Raw genomic sequence first — 12213 nt, forward strand, 5'->3', positions numbered from 1 at the left:
TTGCCCGCAGAAACAAGATATTTTGTATACTCCTGCGAAGCTGAATGGAATCTTTGCTCTTTAGGATTTCTTAAAATTTGTTTTATCTTTTTGGGTGATTTAAAAATAGTTCGGATATTATGTTGTTTATATCCTGCCAATCCGATCTATTATTCCTTTGACATATGAGAGAATAAATAGAATCCTTTCGTTTATGTGTCAAAGATCGTTATCTTGTTTGCATGTTTATTGATTGTTTCAATTATGTCTTTTGTGTCGAGTCCGTTTTTCTGTAAAACTAGTTTTAAATGGTTGAGATCTGTCTGTAGATGTTCTTTGTCAGAGATGTTGAAAGCTCTATGTACAAGCGAGTTGATTGCAGACTGTTTTGGTGCTGGATGGTGGTGCGATTCGGAATGTAGATGTCTATCTGTATGTGTTTTCTGTACACTTGATGGCCTACTGTTTTCTTAGAGAACAGGTAGGAAGAAGAGTTTTTCGTTTTCTATGTCTATAGTAGATATTTGGATGTTGATTGTTGGAGAAAATAAGGCTCTATGTACAAGATCCTGCAAAAAAGCAACATTTTCAGTAAAACCAAATCAACATTAAAATCTAAAAACTCTTACCAAGACTGTATGGACTACCAAAAGTACACAAACCAAACATCCCTCAGACCGATTGTCAGCGCCATACACTCCCCGACATACAACTTAGCCTGCTTCCTAGCAAACACTACAACCCCTCCCTGGAAAATCCAAATCACACTCAACTAATTCAACAGATTTCATACAAAAGATCCAAAAAATCTAACAAAAAATCAACTACATCCCACTACTTGTAAGTTTCGATTTAGAATCCCTTTTCACACAAGTCCCAATAAAAGACACATTAAATATAATAAAGGCCTCACATGAAGTTCACTCCGTCTTCATTCCACTAATAGAGCATTATTTAATAACCACTTAACCACCAACTTCTCCTATAACAATCAATTTTATGAATAAGGAGTGGCAATGAGCTCTCCTATTTCTCCTATAATCGCCAACATCTTCATGGAGCATTTTGAGAAAGAGACTCTCAGAAAAACACTCAAAAAACCAAAAGTTTGGCTCTAGTAGACGACACATTCGTGATATGGAGACAGGGCAGAGTCAAACTCCGTAAATTCCTTATTTTCCTCAACAATCAACATCGAAATACTCACTGTAGACATAGAGGAAAACAGGAACCTCTTCCTAGATGTTCTTATCTCTAAGAAAACTGACGGTACCTTAGGCCATCAAGTGTACAGAAAATCAACACACAAATAGATACCTACATGCCATGTCGTACCACCCAGTACAAAAACAGTCTGCAATCAACTTGCTTGTACGTAGAGCTTTCATCATCTCTGACAAAGAGTTCTCTCTACAGAGAGAACTCAACCATTTAAACCTAGCCTTACAGAAAAACAGATATGACAAAAAAGACATAATCAAACAATCAACAACATGCAAACATGCAAATAAGCAACAGTCTTTGACACACAACCAGACGAAAGGATCCTATCCATTCTCCCATACGTCAAAGGAACAACAGATTAGATTGGCAGGATATTAAACAAATACAATATCCGAGGACAAAATACCTCGTTCTTGCGATTAAGTACATTGGAGAAACTGGGAGAATGTTCAAGCTACAAATAAAAGAACACCAACGTGATATCAGGCTAAAATACGTCACGCAATCAGAACACAACATCGAAACAAGACATCAAATATTTGACAAAATGATCACAATAACTAACATTACATCATACTTTCCAAAAAAAGTATAGAGCAGCCCTAGAGATACAAAAACACTCTAATAATCTAAATAGAGATAATGGCTATAATATAAATAAAATATGAAAAACCATTCTCCCGGTTATTGAAGACTAACAATTTCTCTCACCTCTCTCCTTCCCCTCCCCATCCACATTCTCTTCTTCCCCCCTCTCCACTACTCCAACAAGCCTAATATAAAAGGAACGACCCGGAGGAACAACTCAGGCTATTTCTCGCTCTGATGAAGTGACTGCAAGGTTCACGAAACGTTGGCATTTCAAGAATAAATCTGGACACGGAGGAAACCCGCAAACGCATAATCTTTATATAAAAAGTACCCGTGAAAGTCTCAAAAATATTATATATATTTGAAAATCTAAGTACATATACATGTATATATTGTATATAAAATTTAAATACATGTATAACAAAGCATATAAAGGGTCTTTCAATAAGGACGCTCGATTTTTAAATGTAAATAAAAAGTTGTGAGATATCCACTCAATTTTTTTTTATTTGAAAGAATATTTTATTAAGTATGGAATATAACGTCGCTCAAATGTCCGCCGCGGCTTCGCTTGGTAACATGTATTCAGGCGGTCCAATTTTCGCTGATTTTCTCGCATAAAACTGAATTTGCTGGATGGCGTTTATTATGTTGACTTTGAGAGTATCAATCGTTTATTCGTATAGACCTGCGATTTAAGATAGCCCCAAAGAAAGAAGTCTAAAGGCGTTAAATCGCACGATTTCGGTGGCCAGTTTACGTCGCCGCCGCGCGAGATAACTATGCCCTCAAATCGCTCGTGCAGAATGTCCATCGTGGCATGCGGTGTGTGGCACGTAGCGCCATCCTGTTAGAACCACATGTTATCGGTATCCATATCATCCATTTTAGGCCACAAGAAGTTGCTTATCATCGATCTGTAGCGCTCGCCGTTAATGATTATGGCAATGCCCGCTTCGTTTTGAAAGAAGTACGGACCGATGATTCCGCCAGACCAAAATCCGCACCAAACAGTGACTTTCTCGGGATGCATTTGGAGCTGATATATTTTGCATGGATTGATATCGTCCTAAATTCGACAATTTTGCTTGTTTACATATCCATTCATTCAAAAATGGGCCTCATCGCTAAAGATGATTTGCTTGGCGAAATTTGGATTAACTTCCAACTGCTCCAGAACTCAGCGACCACACGGCGTTGTCTATGGTCGTTTACCTTCAGTTCCTAGGTCAGTTGAATTTTATAGGAGTGCAGACCCAAGTCCCGACCCAAAATTCGCTAAGTTGAAGTCGCAGAAAGGCCAAATTCTTGTGAACGACGAGAAATTGACCGCCTCGGGTTTTCCCGTACACTCACGCACAGCAGCGATGTTTTCAACAGACCTTGCGTTTCGGCGACATATTGGTGTTGGCTGATTATGTATCGAACCGGTTGACTCAAATTTGGCCACCAAACATCGAATAGTCGACTCGGCAGGGTGATTGTGGCGAAGATAAAAATCACGTAATGCGTGGAACGTTTCTCGAACGGAGCACTGATTTTGATAATAAAATTTTATGATTTGCACATGTTGCTCAATACCTTCCATGGTGATTTGCCATACACTACTAAACAATTCACAACAAATTTGTCACTTTAACAACATGGCTATTATGATCTAACAAATTTCGAACGTCCCTATTTAAAGACCCTATAGAAAACTATACAAATTTTACTTAATACAACTTTTTCCAAGTTTTCATATATTTTATTGTTCCGACGACAATTACTTATGCATATGAGCATGGATTACGTATATACGGAAGCGATAATAATTAATTCCCAAAAATAATATGTTGTATATAACTTTATTACACATGGTTGAATTCGTAAAGAAATAATCTTTAATTTGGTAAAAAAAAATTTGAAATTTAAGAAAATTATGGGTGGTGGAGATATTTTGTTAAACAAAAAAATAAACAAAATTTTTTTTATTTATAACTTTAAGTACTCTTGAAACTCCATACAACTTTTGTTTAAAATATTTTTTTCTATACTTCCGACGATATTTGCCTTGAAAGAAAAATACCGTTTTTTGTTAAAAGGTGTTTCATCTCTTAAACATGAGTTAACGCAAATATAAAAAAATGTGTCTCTTAGATTTTTGTGTTTAACAACATATCTCATAGAGAATCAAATCGGTTCCAGATAGTTGTGAATATTCCCTTGTTAGAATGAAATATTTTAGACTGCTGTTCGTCAATAACGGTAAATAAAAGATAAGAAGCAATGCGAGAAAAACCTGTATCACTCTGCACGTCGTAGATCAATGAGACCGAGAAGGAAAGAGTAGGGATGGAGAAGAAGAACGAAAACGGGAAGAGCCTGATTAGGACAGTTAAGATTTGTACGAGATTTCCGAATAAAGAAATCAATACATTCAAGACGAATCAATACATTACGACGAATGCATCCTTACGAACGTTATAGTCATTTTGAACTTTTTCCTACTGCTTTCTGTCTAAATGTTCACACACAATATATGAGCAAACCGAGCGACTGAAAACAGTTGGAAACATGAATGCTCACAACACACAGTGCTTGAGAGTCTGAACTTTCAGAGGGCGATACAAAATCGATTTTATCGACTCGATCAAGTTCGGCCGTTACTCCAGCATCCCCTTAATTGAAAATAAAATATTATTTATTTGATTCAGATTTATCTGTCTTTGTCCAACTTCAAGGTATAAATTTTACACGTTTTGAGCTAAAAAATATGTATTCAGTTCAGAGATATAGTGTGACAAAATTGCAGGATTTCATAAACCCTAGTAACCAAGGTTATAAGAAAGGTAACCAGAAATAACAATATCATACTAGGGTTAATAATCAATATAAAACATTTGATCGGATGCAAAGAACAATTTTTTATCGCATTAAAAATGTTAGATTTCGTATCAAAAAAGAGCATTTGCGGGAAGCACTTTTCTGTTTTAATCTCAAAAGCTGCTGCTGAAAGTCATTGTTTGGAGGCTTATAGAGAGCGTGCTCTATCTGAAACAACTTGCAGATATTGATTTAGAAAAACAAAACAATGATTTTGACGTGAATGACAAAGAGCGCCGTGGTCAGCCGAAAAAGTTTGAAGATGGAGAATTGGAGGCATTATTTCAAGAAGATTCATGTCAGATGCTCAAAGAGTTGGAAACATTAAATGTCAATGAGTCAATCATTAGCAAACATTTAAAAGCAATGGGAATGATCCAGAAACTAGGAAACTAGATTTCACATAAATTGAGAGAAATATTGCAAAACGTTTAGCTATTTGTGAAATGTTGCTTCAAAGACAAAATAGAAGTTGTTTTTGCATCGAATTGTAATTGATGATGAAAAAGGGATTTGTTACGATAATCCTAAGCGCAAGAAATGGTGCGTCCTGGCGAATCATCAACATCAATGTCAAAACAGGATATTCAAAGATGGAAAGAAGATCATGCTGTGCATTTGGTGGAATCAAATCAGTACAGTGTATTATGAACTGTTGCAACCGAGCTGAACAATACTAACATCAATTACTCAATTTGAATCGAGCAAAGAAAAACGCTCGCAATACGCCAAAAGACAAAATTATTCTTCTTCACAACACGTGACAACACTAAATCATATATTGCAGAACCAGTGAAGAAAATCTTGGAGGCTTGAATGGGATGTCTTACCCCACCCTATTCACCAGACGTTGCTCCTTCAGATTATCATTTGTTTCGGTCGAAGCAGCATAGTCTTTCTGAGCAGCACTTCAGTTATTTCGAAGCTGTAAAAAAGTAGCTCGATAACTGAATCGCCTCAAAAGAACATGAATTTTTCTATCGCGGAATCCATTTGTTATCCGAAAAGTGAGAAAAGATTACAGCTTTCGATGAACAATATTGTGAAATAAAATATCAGGTACTTTTTTGAAGAATAAACACGTTTGCAGTAAAAAAATAGTGAGAATTAAACACCTAATATATTATAATAAAATGAGAAAAAAATTAATTTTTTTAATTTAATTATATAATAATATAATAAAAAAGTAAACAATGTTTTTCTTTTTTTTTATTATATTCAAAATTATTATATGCAAAAATTATATTCTTTTTATTATATCTTGAAACCATACTACTTTCATTTCAAACATTTTTTCTTATCTCTTATAGTTTCAACGTATTAGTTTCAAGAGAAAAAAAAACTGATATTCTTTTAAGGGATATTTCACTCCTTAAAATAAAAGTGGACACGTATAAAAAAATATGTCTTTTATTTTTGTCTGGAGAATAACATATAAAAACTTATTAAGATCGGAAGGGGACAATTAGGTCCCTTTCCTTGTAAGAAATACCCAATAATCAGTAATCGTGGTTTGATTCATCTTTGTTTTATGTTATTGTACGTAAATATATTGTAAACAACTGTAATAAACTTACTTATTTTATTTGATTTTTGAGAGGAATATTGCTAAGGTCTCGGTAATCTAAAGGCTTAGAACGCTCGCACAGAATGCAAGAGATCCGGATTCGAGCAATATTTTTCGCAATAAATTTATTACATTTTTTAAATTTGGGAAATTTGAGAGGATTATTAATATTTCAGATTGATTGCATTGAAAGTCCGACAACCATATCGGCACGTAATTATAATTTCTGAAATTAATTCATTTAAAATGAATATATATAACGATTCAATATCTTAACATTCAGATCGTAGTAGCGCTTCGTATTTAAAGTAATGTATCTACAATAACATAAACGGTCTTATTTCCAATTTTATTGAAAATATTCATATTCTTGAATAAAAATGACAGATTTTTCTTTTTTTTAGTAAGAGTTCACTCCAAAGGAAAAAACTCACTCTTCTTTTTAACGAATTTCACTCTAAAAATGTGAAATCTTATTTCAAAAAAAGAGTCTATCTTCTTATTCAAGAATGCAAATGTTTTCATTTCTCGGGAAAAATTATTTTATGTATATAAATATACATATTCATAAACATGTATAATCATATATGAAATATATCCATACAAGTTTCAGACATCTCCCTTTCTTTTGTAAAATTACTTTTTAGTATAATAGGAATAATAATAGTAACATGAAAACATTAAAAATTAAAGGAATAATTTTTACGTTGTTCATTTTAGAAACAAATAAATTTGAAAAAATATAAATGAAAAATTTTTTACTTTTTTTAATAATGGCAGTATTTCAACTCTTTTTGGTTGGATTTTAGTCCAAGAAATTTAGATAGTACCATATTCGAAATTATATCATTCCATCCTACATAATGCTGAAAGAAGAAGTTTAAAACAATAAAATAAATATTTATGTCCTGATATATTTGGTACCCATATCATTTACGGCGTCTAATCACATCGCCCGATAAAGAATCGATCACAAGATGTCGGTTAAGCGAAGCATGCGTCGCGCGTAATCGATCAGCAACTCTCAAATCATGGCTGTTCTAACTGTTTCGTCGACAGCACGTATTTCGCCTCGTGTTGAATAGTTTTTTTATCGCGCTACCACACCGTTGAGATCCTTTCTATTGTAAAACATGTTCGTCCACAGGGGTTTGAGGTCTGTTTACATAAAATTTAGAAAGCAGAGAAAATTTCATTTTTCTCGACCAAGTGCCCTCGAAGCAATCATACCGCGGGAAACGCTTGGACGCTATGATCGCATAGCCGTGCCATCACAAATCTATTCTATAACAAGATCGCCAACATTTCTTTGATCCTTCGAGCCGGATTCTGTCAAGTATTTGGCCTCAGTGAAGTGATGAGCAGCAATTTGGCAGTCAGGCAAGTTATCTCATCGAGACGAGACTAGCGTCGCACCAGCGGCAGCACACACTTCAATAAAAGTAGCAGCCGCAAGGCAGCCCGTGTCTAAGCAGCCCGCGTTTAAGCATCAAAGACACAGCCCGGCTCATATTACATCATCCTGATGCAGTATTAACATTTTGCGAGCGGAATCTTGTCAATGGCGGAAAACAAGGCCCAATCCAGACGACGTGCAATGGAAGCCCATAACGACGCAGCATCTGCGAGAGGAACGTTTCCGTCCAACAACGTTTGATTGGAAGGCATCTAGCATCTATCGCATCCCCTTCTAGGATTAATTGCGTGCGTAACAAGGTAAGAAAGACCATTGTCTCCGTTGCCAACCAAGTTCCCTTCGCCGCGTCCGTTGCGTACACGCGTATTTGCTCAAGATGGCTCAATATTTATTCAAGATAGTCGACCAATCAGAAGCGACGATACTTAAGCAATAGCGCGCGACCATAAAGGCATCAGAATTTATCAAAACTTATGTAGAATCAATCGCTGTCATTAGCCCATCAATAGTGACTCATCTCGAAGAGCGGAAGGCGAAACACTATTGAGCGGAATATAACGAGATGCAATCGCATCTAGAATCATTAGATGAATCCGAAGGCTGCGATCGAGACGGTTTCGAGGAAGCGTTCTATGCATTATCCGCTAAGATCCGCGAGCTCATTTCCGCTTCGCCGACATTACGAACGTCCATCTTTTCTCCGTCTTCAAGTGTTCGTGACTCAGAATCATAGTACGCATATTGGGTTGCCTAAGTTAAATTTACCAACATTTTCCAGCAAATATGATGAATAGTTCCCGTTTTTCGATACATTCAATTCAGTTATCCAAACATCTTGCTCGCAAAGATTTCTACGGGCGATGCAAACGCTGTAATCAATTCATTAGAATTGTCGGACGCTAATTACGACATGTGATCAATTCTCAGGGACCGATATGATAACAAGCGTGTGATTGTTCAAACTCACGTCAAGGCTATAATGGAAGCCGGCTGTGGTAAAGAAAAATTCAATCGATCTCAGAAGAATCTCTGACGACGCCGTGAAACGGTGATTTGCATGCCCTTCAAGCATTGAAGCGCCCCATGACGCATTGGGACGATCTTTTCGTCCTCATTCTAACCTCTAAACTTGACTCACTCACGTTACGCGAGTGGGAAACTCTTTAACGGGCAACGAGCTGCCGCTTAAACTGTTAGATTTTATCGCTCATCATGTCAGGTGCTCGAGATTATCACAAGGATTAGCATCACTTCCGCAAAGAAGATCGAGGCAAAATCGCAGTCAAATGTTAAGCGGTTATCGTCGTACGCGGCTATCGTTAAATCTAAATGCCACTTAAGGCGATCACGTCATTTATTATTGCAAAAACTTCATGGCACTTCCAATATCGCAAAGGGCCGCGGAAATTCGCAGTCGCAAACTTTGCATCAATTGCTTGCGCTCCTCTTCTCATCAAGCACTTCCGGTCAATGCAAGATCTGCCAGGCAAAGCATAATACGCTGCTCCATATGTCCTCAGCCGCGGACTCATCGACTAACAATACCGATAAGGAAGTTGCATCTAAGACAACTCCTCTCCCATCCAGTATAGCGATTCATGCTTCAGGATCATTTAATAGCAAACAAGTCATGCTTTCGACTGCGGTTGTTTTGTGTTCGTCTACAGCGATCGCTCGCGCAGGGCGTGTCGAGCTTTATTGGATTGCAGATCGCAAGCGAACTTCGTATCCAAGAAATTTGTGGAAGCTCTCGGTTTAGAAACGCGTTCATTAAATGTCTCGAATTCCGACATCAACGGCACGGTAACTTCATCCAATCACGTGGTTAGAATCAAATTACAATCGCGACTTGACTCGTACACTCAAGGCGGCTATCGAATCGTGACTGATCATTACTGATAAAATTCCGGCGGTTTCTTCGGGGCGAGACAAATTTGATTTTTCGCGCAACATTCATTTGGCTGACTCACGATTTCACATATCGGATATTGATCTTTTAATCTTTAATAATTTAAGATCGGAGCGGAGTTGTTTTAGAATTTGATATGCATTGATCAAATCAAGTCTTCAGACAAGCACCCAACTCTCCAGAAAACACAACTGGGCTGGATTTTGGCGATAGTTTCGTTTGGGCAGCACTATATCGATCGCCTCAAAGATTCACTCGTTTCATACGTTCGTAACCAATGCGGAATTATACGAACGTCAGTCGTGCCTGGCAAATGAACGACATATCTGCGCAATCGAACAATTACACAATGGAGGAAAATATTCACTTTTAGACAACGTATCTCAAAATTCTCAGAGTAGATATACAGTCAAGCTTCCAGTCAGAGAGCAAATGTTAAATGACATTGGCGATTCGCGTGAGGCAGCTCTCAAGCAATTGAGAGGCATCTAGAGACATTTCAAGCGCGATCCTACGCTTAAAATTAAATACGCGGCGTTTCTTGACGAATATTCATCGCTGGAACATATGCGACGCCTAGAGCGGAAGAACTAATATCGTTTTATCTTCCCCACCATTGCGTCTTCAAAACGGTCGAGCAAACATCGAAAATCCATATTGTATTTGATGCATCTTGCCGCAGCAGTTCCGGCGTATCATTAAACGATACGCGCTTCTAGTGGGACCGATCATTCAACAAGATTTGATTTCAATTTTGATGCGCTTCCGTTTTTTCGTTTATGTCATCACTGACATCATAAAATCTGTATCGGCAGATTTTAGTGCATCCGTCCCAGACGCACCTGCAGAGAATTCTCTGACGAGCCGATCTCTCTGCTAATATCGATACGTACGAACTCACTACCGTCACTTACAGCTTCTGCGCCACCAGGTGTCTTAAGCAGCATGTTGATTTGACTGAGCCAGCACGTTCATCAATTCACTCGCGGTTCAGCATACGTTCTTCGGGATTTTTATGTCGATGACATGTTTACCGGAGCGGATACAGTCGACGAATTAAAACTAATTCGCGATGAAACCACTCAGTTGTTAAAATTAGGAGCAATCGAGTTAAGCAAATGGGTCTCGAACTACCCTGAACTATTGGAAATAGACAATCGTGACCGTGTGCCAATCATTATCAGAGATAATGCTGTGACCTCGTATATTCAGGCATGCAATGGAATCAGTGCCAGAATATGTTCCAATTTCTCTGCAAACTTGAGACAGAAGCCCACGTTGTATCAAAATAGATCATACTTTCCGAGGTCGCTAAATTATTCGATCCTTTGGGCCTTCTGGATCCATTGTAATCGCAAAACTCATTTGTGACAATTGGCTATCCAATGGGACGAGTCCGTTCCTCAGGACATCCACACTCGTTGGTTTCAGAACACAGATGAATGATTTAAATCAACTAAGAATTCCTCGATGCATTAAACTCAATGCTCATCAATCGTGGAAGTGCACAGATTTTGCGACGCCAGCTAGCGCGCGTTCGGAGCTTGCATATATCTTCGCATCAAGTTCAACGATCATCTTCGAGTTACTGTGCTCAGTCTCGTATCGCGCCGCTCAAGACCATCTCGTTACTTAGAGCTATCAGCCGTCTTACTATTGGCGCGTTTAATCAACAAGGTTAGAGAATCCTTGGAACTCTCGAAATGCCCGACTTATCTTTGGTCGGACTCAATGATCGCGTTAAAATGGATAACTTCCCCCTCGCGGCGGTGGTCAGTTTTTGTGGCAAATAGGATGGGTGAAATTCAGCGTCTAACAGAAGTCAAACACTGACGTCATGTCGCATTCTCCGACAACTCTGCCAATATATTGTCGCGAGGGCTAAATCCTTGCGACTTGAGCAATGCTGAGAGATGGTGGAATGGCCCCGAATTTCTAAAATGAGATGAAAGACACTGGCCGCCCAGTGTCTTCACGCGTTTAGACAATGATCTTCCCGAACAAAGGAAAATCCGCATAGCCGCTTCCATTTCCCATTCTTGCATCGTCGATTGCTAATTAAGTATTCCAATTTAAATAAATGCCACATCATAGCGTATTGTTTGAGATTATTCAAGGCGCACCGGGTGCACGCGATATTTGATTTCGTATCCCCCGTTGAAACATCTATCGCTTTAAATTGTATTTACAGAACGGTGCAACAGCGAGCGTTCTATGCGAATATCAAGCGTTAGTCAAGAACGAAATTGTAAACACTTCTAGTAAGATTTTATCGCTATCTCCTTTCTTAGATGAAAGCGGACTAATGCGAGTTGGCGGGAGACTGAAAAATTCAAATCTCGCGTTCAATGCGTGCCATCCAATTTTCCTGCCACGCAAACACATATTAACTCAGCATATTATAGAGCGTGAACACACACGAAACTTACACGTGGGTTTGCAAGCCACGATGGCTTTCGTGCGCCAGCGCTTTTAGTCGCTATTATTGCGATCCACCATGCGTGGAATAATACAAAAATGTTATAGGGCTAAACCTAATCAATCAGAAGCCTTAATGGGATCATTACCGACCAGCCGAGTTAACGTCTCTAGATCTTTCTCTCGCTGCGGTGTAGACTATGCCGGTCCATTCTTGTGAAGGAAAGCATCGAAACATGCGGA

General features: G+C 38.2%; 1 pseudogene; it reads left to right on the forward strand.

The window, feature by feature from the left end:
- Nucleotides 1-9016: 9016 nt before the first annotated feature.
- LOC108691236 lies at nt 9017-9542 on the forward strand (annotated as a pseudogene).
- The last annotated feature ends 2671 nt before the right edge of the window (nt 9543-12213 follow it).

This window comes from Atta colombica, unplaced genomic scaffold, assembly GCF_001594045.1.
Source record: "Atta colombica isolate Treedump-2 unplaced genomic scaffold, Acol1.0 scaffold44, whole genome shotgun sequence".
NCBI lineage: Eukaryota > Metazoa > Arthropoda > Insecta > Hymenoptera > Formicidae > Atta > Atta colombica.